Here is an 8364-nt window from a genome sequence, read left to right on the forward strand (position 1 = left end):
AGAGAGCCAGGACAACTGCCCTGGCACGCACAGAGAGAAATGTGAGCGTAACCACCATTTTGTTCCAAAAGTACCCACTGCTGCCGTTTCCCATTTCTAAGAGGAGCATTTCCGCAGAGAAAGCTGCTACCTTCATTTCAATCGACTAAGCAGCCTTACCTGTCCTCAGCAAGCAATAACCTCAGCTTAGCCGCACTAAACTCTTTACAAGGTGCAACTACAACTCTTGCACCAAGACAACAAGTAACTGTTTCAGCTGTCACTACTTTCGGCTTAGTATCTGAACAGAATCAAGGTGCTGAAAATCCTCCACCAGCTACTTCACAGCACTGCTGCTTTGCCATGTGAAACCCAGTTGGACTGGTATTCCACCAGAGAAACAGCGGCTCGTTAAGAAAATCCGTTGAGCCTGGCTAAGAAAGGAGGGTTCCAGTTCTTCATTAAATGCCGCGGCTCTCATTGAAAACCACAAGCCTGTTCTGAAGACACATGGACAAGTGACACTTTTCTCCTGATTGGCACCGCTCAGGGAGTGGGCTTCACCCCACCTGCCCACTCTCCGGGTCGTACCTGGAGCATCATTACTGTTGAGGTAGCGGCTGGTCACACCGTCCTCCCTAACAGACTGCTTACGGCCCTCTGCCACCTACCCAAGTATGACAGGTTTACCCAGGGTTTACACACCGTTCCATCAGCCCTGTATCAGGGCCTACAAACTTCAGGTCCGATACCTCCCTTTTCCATCCTTCCAGCACAGACTCTCCTTGGAGATCACCTGCCAAGTTGACTGTGCGTGTTTACTGTAGGAAAAACCTGTATCTTCTGGTTTCTTGCACAGGATTAAACAACACTCTGGTCTGTGCTGTAAGCAGCAGCCTGCCAAAAGGACACTCAGAAGGACGTGCCGATGTTCCCAAAAGGCTTGGGAAGAACTCTGCTGTGCCTGAAAAGGTAAGGGGGGTGGGGGGATGGGGTGGGTAGCGGGGGGGAAGACATGGCTCTTTGCTGCGGCACACTCTCCCTCACTTCTCAACAATGTAACCTGAATTGACGGTCTCCGATTGCTAAGGAGGACCGCGCAGAACCAAAAAGAGGGATGTGAGCATCCCACATGTAGAACATAGAGCTTGGAAGGGAGACGGTGTCAAGCAGTACGACAGCTAAACCATAACTGTATTGTGTTCAGATCTGTAACGCCACTGTGCTTTGGTAGCGCCGGGGAGAAAACATCACACTATACAACAAGCAAGCCCAGGAGAAGCCTCCTCCCCTCACACACAAAGCTTCTTTAGATTACTTACTGCCAGCAGTTTTACTTGGGCTGACACCGTTCTCTAGAAGCAGCACACTGAGGTTCAGACCCAGCTTTGCAGCTGTGCTCATAAATTCCAGTACAAGATTCCTGCTGCCGTAACTCTTTAGCCTCAAGCTGCAGGCTTAATGGTTTCCTCACCTGACTTCCACCAGCAGTTACCCGGCAGCACTCTCATTCTCCTCCAGCGTTACGCATTTGCCGTAGATATGTACTGCGATTCTCGGCGACTGTGTAGTAGCAGCTGTAACAATTAACCTAATGCAGCTAACCTACAGGTGTTCCTGTCCAAGCGAGCGACAGTTTCAGATGTGTTTCTGCTGCACACCCTTGCTGGGGACTAGTGTTAGCCCTACGTTTCGCACTGCTTTAAGCGCTGCAGAAATGGAGTCAAGCCACTCCTTTACACGTTGCTTTCTCTTTTGGAAAAGCTTCTGCAGAAACGGTTCCAAGCCTCTGCACAGCCTGCACACAGACTGGAACTCCAGGACACGCCTCTCCCTCAGCGTTCCTCCCCATCCGTCAGCTCGCGCTACAGTGCTCGCGTCCAGGGGAGTTCTGACCTCAGCGACACAGATCAGGAAAAAAAGGTAAAGACACGAGGGCTACAGTACATGGATTCCTACCACGGTATGCGTTCTTAGTTCTCTTGAGGATGGTGTGGGACTTCATTGGCCACTTTTCCCACCGCCACCACCCCCGTGGGGAGACTACTGGCTTTTGTATTTAGCATTTACTCCTCAGTTGCTCTCCCCTACCTGGAAGTTGCTATGGGCAATCACTGGTGGAACGACACAGCTGAAACTTGTTCTCTAAAAGGCAGCCTGTAAATCTGGCATGACACATGCAAGGGGCTTTCTTCGTAGTAAACACTCTTAGCGTTTCCTTGCGGTGTCTCTGAAGTGCCGCTTACACGGCGCTCATGCAATATCACCTTTTGCAGGCTGGCGTCCTTAGCTCACACTGTGGCAAACCTGATGGGACACCTTGGGCTAGGCAATTTGCACAGCCGTAAAGCCGCACACTCACACAGCTAGAGCTAAACGGAAACACATGCAAAAACTGTCACGAATCAGCTTCTCTTCTTTCATGGTCACTATTCTGTACGTCTTCTAGGTGCTGGAAAAAATCAGCCAACTTTTGGAGACAGACTCCCTTACCAAGATCCAAGAATGGTTTGGAAGGGCAAGTAAACAAGGTAACAAAGATACGCACCTGCATCCCTTTCTGAGAAGCACGCGCTCTTGTACGTTCCCATCAAACCCTGAAATTCTAATCGACCTGAGCTGAGCGGCGTTGCCGAGGTGGAAGGTATCAGGTCCAGCAAAGTGCGCTGGGCCCAGCTGTGGCTGCGCTGAGCAGTCAGGTGACAGCAGACAGAAAGCAGTCACTTACACCTCAGCGCTCTCCGGTTTGGTGCGGGGCGGAAACACGCGCTCTCCCACTGGGGCTCTGGGCGGCTGGGGGCGGGCAGAAAGCAAACAAAATGTCTCTCTCGTGTCTTTAAGCCCTTTGAAAACGTGGTAAGGGAACTCCTGAATTCACCCCCAAACATCCAGATCAGCAGCAAGTGGGAATTTGAACAAAATTTCTGCTACCTTCACGTTTCAGAGAAAGACTTTGTGTTCAGTCTGGTGGATTGAGAACTGACTGAGAAAGACGTGCTGAAATCTGAGGAAGGTGCAGCAGAGAACATCAACAGCCCGACTGCTGAAGCCTCTCCCCCCACATCGGAGAAGCCTAGACGGGGAAATGACTCCGGCCACGTAAAACCTGCAGGGAGGTTGCCACAATGATGGATAAGCTAAACCCCACAACCAGAAATTTTTGGGTTCTCCTGCTATGGAAAAGGTAACTTTGTGATTGAAGTTGATCACGGGCAGCCTTCGGCAAAAATGCTCCTAAGTACAAGCCACGCCAGGCGATTTGATACAAGTTTGATACAAGTACCAAGTTTTAGCAGCACTGGAAACCCCTTGGAGAGCAACCTCCTTTTACATTGCGGTGCACAGTTTATACCTACAAAGACCACAGGGGACTGGACCATCTCCCTTATGAGGACAGGCTGACAGAGATGCACCTGTGTAGCCTGGGGAAGAGTGAGAGGGCATCTCCTCAGTGCATATAAATATCTTAAGGGCAAGTGTCAAGAGGATGGGGCCAGGCTCTTTTCAGTGGTGCCCAGCGTCAGGACAAGGGGCGACGGGCGCCAACTGAAACACAGGAAATTCCATCCGAGTGTGAGGGAAAACGTCTTCACTTGGAGGGTGTCGGAGCCCTGGCACAGGCTGCCCAGAGAGGCTGTGCAGTCTCCTTCCCTGGAGATACTCAAACCCCACCTGGACGCGACCCTGTGCAACCCGCTCTAGGCAAACCGGCTTTAGCAGGGGGTTGCACGACATGGCCTGCACAGGTCCCTTCCAACCCCAGCCGTTCTGTGAGCCTGTGACATTCTGAGATCTGCTCCTGTAAGTTACACGCAAGCTGAAACCCCCTCTGCCAGCAAACTATGGCATTCGCCCTCATCTAACATCTCGCCCTCGCTCTCTGCAGGCTACGTCAGGCTTTCTCAGACCGTTCCAGCTACCAAAGCCCACTCTTGCACCCTCTACCCAGTCAGGGCAAGCCAAAAATAGTGGCGCTGCCAAGGAACGCCACTGTCACCTCTTTGTGCCCCTTCTGAAGCACACAGAGGCAACACAAGCCAGTCCCAGCGTACGTGATCATTTTAACAAAGCCACTCATGCCAGCTCTGACGCTGCCAGCATTTACTATTGCTTGGAACTCAGCTGGAGGAGAGGGTGAAGAGTAATCTTACCTAAGAACTAGAAGGAGGAAGAGGAAACCTCCAAAGCAAGCACCTCTGCTTTTCCACAGTGGTGCCCAGTGAGGCTTCTTTGCCAAAGAGCAGATGTGCTTCTATACTCTCAGCTGCGTACCGAACAAAGCCAAACGAGTCTAACATCATCCTAAGCCTAGCCTGGTAATATACAGCTTGCTTTTCCAAAATGTTTTCCAGAAAGGGAGAAAGAACATCTTTTGTTTGCAACGCTGAGAAAGAGAGGTCCAGCACAAGCAGACACGCTCTTCCCAGGGAAGAGCTACAGCTGAGAAAGTGTGGTGGAAACAAGAGGCCGTCCTGCCCTCACGCTCTACCAGAAATCTCACCTGTACCACGGCTGCCCCCAAACCACGGATATCCCTTTTCCAGCAGAGGCCTCCCCTATTCACAGCCGCTGCAGCATCTCCCAGCCACCTTCACATACAGAAATATGTGATCTGAGCACTTAGATTATAAAGACAGGCGTTCAGACTTCCTAATAAAACAATTTGATGTTCATTGTATTTTGTCCTCAAGTCATTCAACCCAACCATGCTGCATAGGTACATGAGACGTGAGCTAAATGAAAAAAGGGACAGAGGCAACGCCTTTTGGCATCAGGGTCATCTGTTTGCGTGACTCAGCCAGGCCTGCACAAAGAGCTCTTGTGTGTAGGCTTGGCTCTGCAGTCACAGACATACTGGGGTAGGAAGAGGGGCACGCACACACTGTCTGCAGAGATGCACACCAAGCCCTAGGCACTGGGGAAGAAAAGAAAAAACCAAGAAAAAGAAAGACCCTGGACTTGCCACATGTGGCCTGCACAATGACTGCAGTCGTCTGCCTCACAGCAAGCTGGAATTTGCTTTCACAGCTCTCACGACTGGCAGAGAAGCAGCACACACTGTAGCATCCAATGCGGTGGGGTGAGACACGGACAAGACAGGATGAGACCAAAACCAGCCTTCCAATGCACCGTGCAAACCTCGAGCCGTTGAAATACAGCCAACAAGGACAGAAACGCGTTTGGCCCTTTTTCAGGCCCTGTGAGTGGACTGTGAAAGCGGAAGAATTGGGGTTTACCCGTCTAAAAGATACCTCTGCCAATTAAATCTCACAAAAACAAGGCAAGGTGACAAGTCAACCCTACTCCCATCTGTTTTCCAGACTCAGATGATTCGGTGCAGACAAGCTCACTCAAAGCATCTGGCCGTTTGCGGGGAAGGAGAGAAACCCTGGCCGCACAGCGTTAAAGAAAGAGGAGCTTAGCTCAGCGCAGAGCTCAGTGTTCTCTTTCCAAGGGCCCCTGCCTTCAAATCATGCCTACTATAGTCACAACTACCACCTCCATTCCCATCTCCCGCTGCAGGAGAGGAGTATGCCAAGACCGAGTGGCCAACCTCAGCTCGGCTTTCTCGTGCTGCTCGCTCACTGCTGCACGTGCCCAGCTGTGCTAGAGCCCCCAGCAGAGCAGGCTGGTAAGGGTGAAGGAACGTGTGGCCACACATTCAGGAAACAGAGTTTTTATGAATGGCTGGCCAAAGGCCAGTCACACAGAGTGGGCATTACTCAGGTCTGCCTGCCAACTCAGACCACAGAGGCAGAAACTCATTCGCACAAAGCCATGTAAATGGGGAACATTTTCCGAGAGATGTAATTTCTATACAGCTGCACGAGAGTAGGAGTCTGCCGTCTGCAGTAAATGGGGACGGAGCTTCTAGCAGGAGACGAGCTGGCAGTGCTTTGCAACTTCCCTGGTGTCTTAGGTGTAAACACTACAAAGTCATCTGGAAACCAGACAGCAGGGTTAAGTGACCACACACTGACAGGGCTGTGGTAATGACCTGTTGAATGGGCCACACTTGAACTTGACCGAATGCTTTTGGGCTGTACTCATGACTGTCTTAAACCCATTCAAATCTCTGTCCTGAGTGTTTCCTACCAGCTGTCCCTCAGCACCATGCTGCAGTAGCTGAGCCTGAAAAACTTAATTACATCGCAGAGGCCTCACAGGATCACTACTGAACAGAACGAAAACTAAAGCAACCACATTAATGTGGTCTTTCAACAGCACGGTTGCATTCCCTCCATGAAGTTTGAAGCTGACAGGTCATGGAACAAACGTGGTAAGAGCCAGAAGGGCAATAGTTTGCAAGGATAGTTACGATCAATTGCACCTTCTCACCCATTTCCCTTTCCAAAGCACCCGTGACTGTATTTGCTAGATGCCTGACAACAAAGCTCTCTCAAGCCCATCCTAGTAATAAAGAAAGAACAAGGTTATGTTCAACGTGTGACTCAAGATAAGCATTAAAGCTGTTTGTGTTATGTTATCCTTGATCCCACCTGCCTGCCTTATTAGAGGCCTGGATTCACTAGCAGGAGAAGCTGAAGCAGATTCTTACAATCACGTCAGGGTGCAGCAGCGGCAGAGTAACTCTCAAGACTGCTCTGTGAGGCAGCGGCGTTTCTGTGTCCTCTGATAAAATTAGACGTCCCAGCTTCTGAACTATTGCTTGTCCCTACCCCCAAAAGCTGGGAGTCTCTGGTCTTTAGGATGTGTCTGCTGTTACTGAGAAGGTTCCGGTAGTACACTGACTGCAACAGTCACACATCCATGTCGACTATTGCTCAATGCTTCGTGAAGCCCTCAGCTTGCAAACTAAGCTTCTTCTGCAAGTACTTCTTTCTATCCTTCTCCCGAGACGTAATCTTATCACTGCAGAGCTGGCCCACTCGAGAAATACGTAAACTCTTTGGAGTGCACAGCGAACGCAGAAGTAAGCAGGAGTTATGCACTGGATCGTGATGACTGAATATGGCCAAGTTTTCAGAGCCTCCTGAAAAACAAAAACAAACACAGAGCGCTAAACTCAGCTACCTGTGCAGCCGTTCCAAACAATGTCATGAAGCAGTCAAGAAGCAGAATAAAATGCATTAGAATAACACTGACTATTACCAGCTCTGTAACTTACTCGCTGTAGTTAAGTAAAGGAACACTTCAATTCTATCTGAGAACGACAGGAAGCCAGAAGAAATGCACTAACAGTGTCCTCCCAAGGAAGTCAGTCGTGTCGCACACCTGGATTCTACAATTTACACCAGGGTAACCGACTTCCCCAACCCACACCCACTCTCCTTCTACATGAGAAGACAAGAAAAAATATGTAACAGGTGTTCCCTGCAACAAAGTAAAATGAGATTAAAAATACTGAATCACTCAAATGTCCCCCGATACACACATCTGGCCCCCTGACTTCTCAACCAGCTGCCCATTGCTGCAGAGGTAGGACGTACTACTTGGGGAGTCCACGACCTTCTTCACAGAGGCGGCCACAGACACTCGGGCATTAAACAAAGACACAGGACACAGCATGTGAAGTACGTGACAGCACGTATATCAGGACCCAAGCAAAATACAGCACAAGGCCAAGACCGCTCAGCATGCTTTTTCCCAGGCATGTCGGTCCATGGCCAGCCTACCAGCCTCCACTTTCATGCTGCAAAAAGACGCTGGTGAGACAGGAGGACTGCCTCCCTGCTCTCTCAGGAGGAGTTGCAGCATCATGGCAAGCGCTGGAGGGGTCACAAATCACACAAGCACACTTGCTTAAACAAGCTGTTCTTTCAGAACTTCTCACAAACGTCCAAAGCCAAAGGTTTCAACATCTCGCATTTGACCTGACGCTGGGGCAATTTTCATGTGCTGCAACTAATTTGGCTGTTTTCAACAGTAACTTCACACTGGACTCACTGCAAGAATGGGCCCTTCGGGGCTTCTTGAACACGCCACTTCACATAGCTGCAGCCGGCTGCCTGAAAGCAAATCACCACTTTACTCTCTTAGGATCGTGTCTATGGCTGGTGAATACACTGATGAACAGCCAGGCACCTAAAGCATTTAGAAAAGGGTCAGTGCGCACATCAGTGTGAGTCCAGGCCCGCCAAGAACAGCCTCTTCTAGGTGGCTGCAGAACTGTAGGATGCTGAAAGGCTGAGAACGGCAGCAGCAGCCAGAGGGCTGAGCCCATCGAAACCCCAGTCTACTCTCGCTTGCTGTTCTATCTCGCCAGTTAACACATCCCGAGGACAGCATCCGGGAGAGACGACTCATGACCACAGGCATGAACTTCAGCCTAGTATCACCTGACGAGCTTAGCACAAAGAGAGAGCAAAGGGAAACAGCAGCAATGCCCCAACTCCTGGCTAAGGCGCCAGCGAGAGGACAGGA

At 50.4% G+C, this 8364-nt stretch overlaps 1 long non-coding RNA gene across 1 annotated transcript; it reads left to right on the forward strand.

Annotated features, from left to right (window-relative positions):
- Nucleotides 1–1817: 1817 nt before the first annotated feature.
- Nucleotides 1818–4657, forward strand: LOC129737443 (uncharacterized). Its single transcript, XR_008735300.1, has 2 exons — nucleotides 1818–1902; nucleotides 2429–4657. It is a non-coding gene; the product is annotated as an uncharacterized LOC129737443 (long non-coding RNA).
- Nucleotides 4658–8364: the final 3707 nt, after the last annotated feature.

The sequence above is a fragment of the Falco cherrug genome, chromosome 15 (assembly GCF_023634085.1).
Source record: "Falco cherrug isolate bFalChe1 chromosome 15, bFalChe1.pri, whole genome shotgun sequence".
In the NCBI taxonomy this organism is placed as follows: domain Eukaryota; kingdom Metazoa; phylum Chordata; class Aves; order Falconiformes; family Falconidae; genus Falco; species Falco cherrug.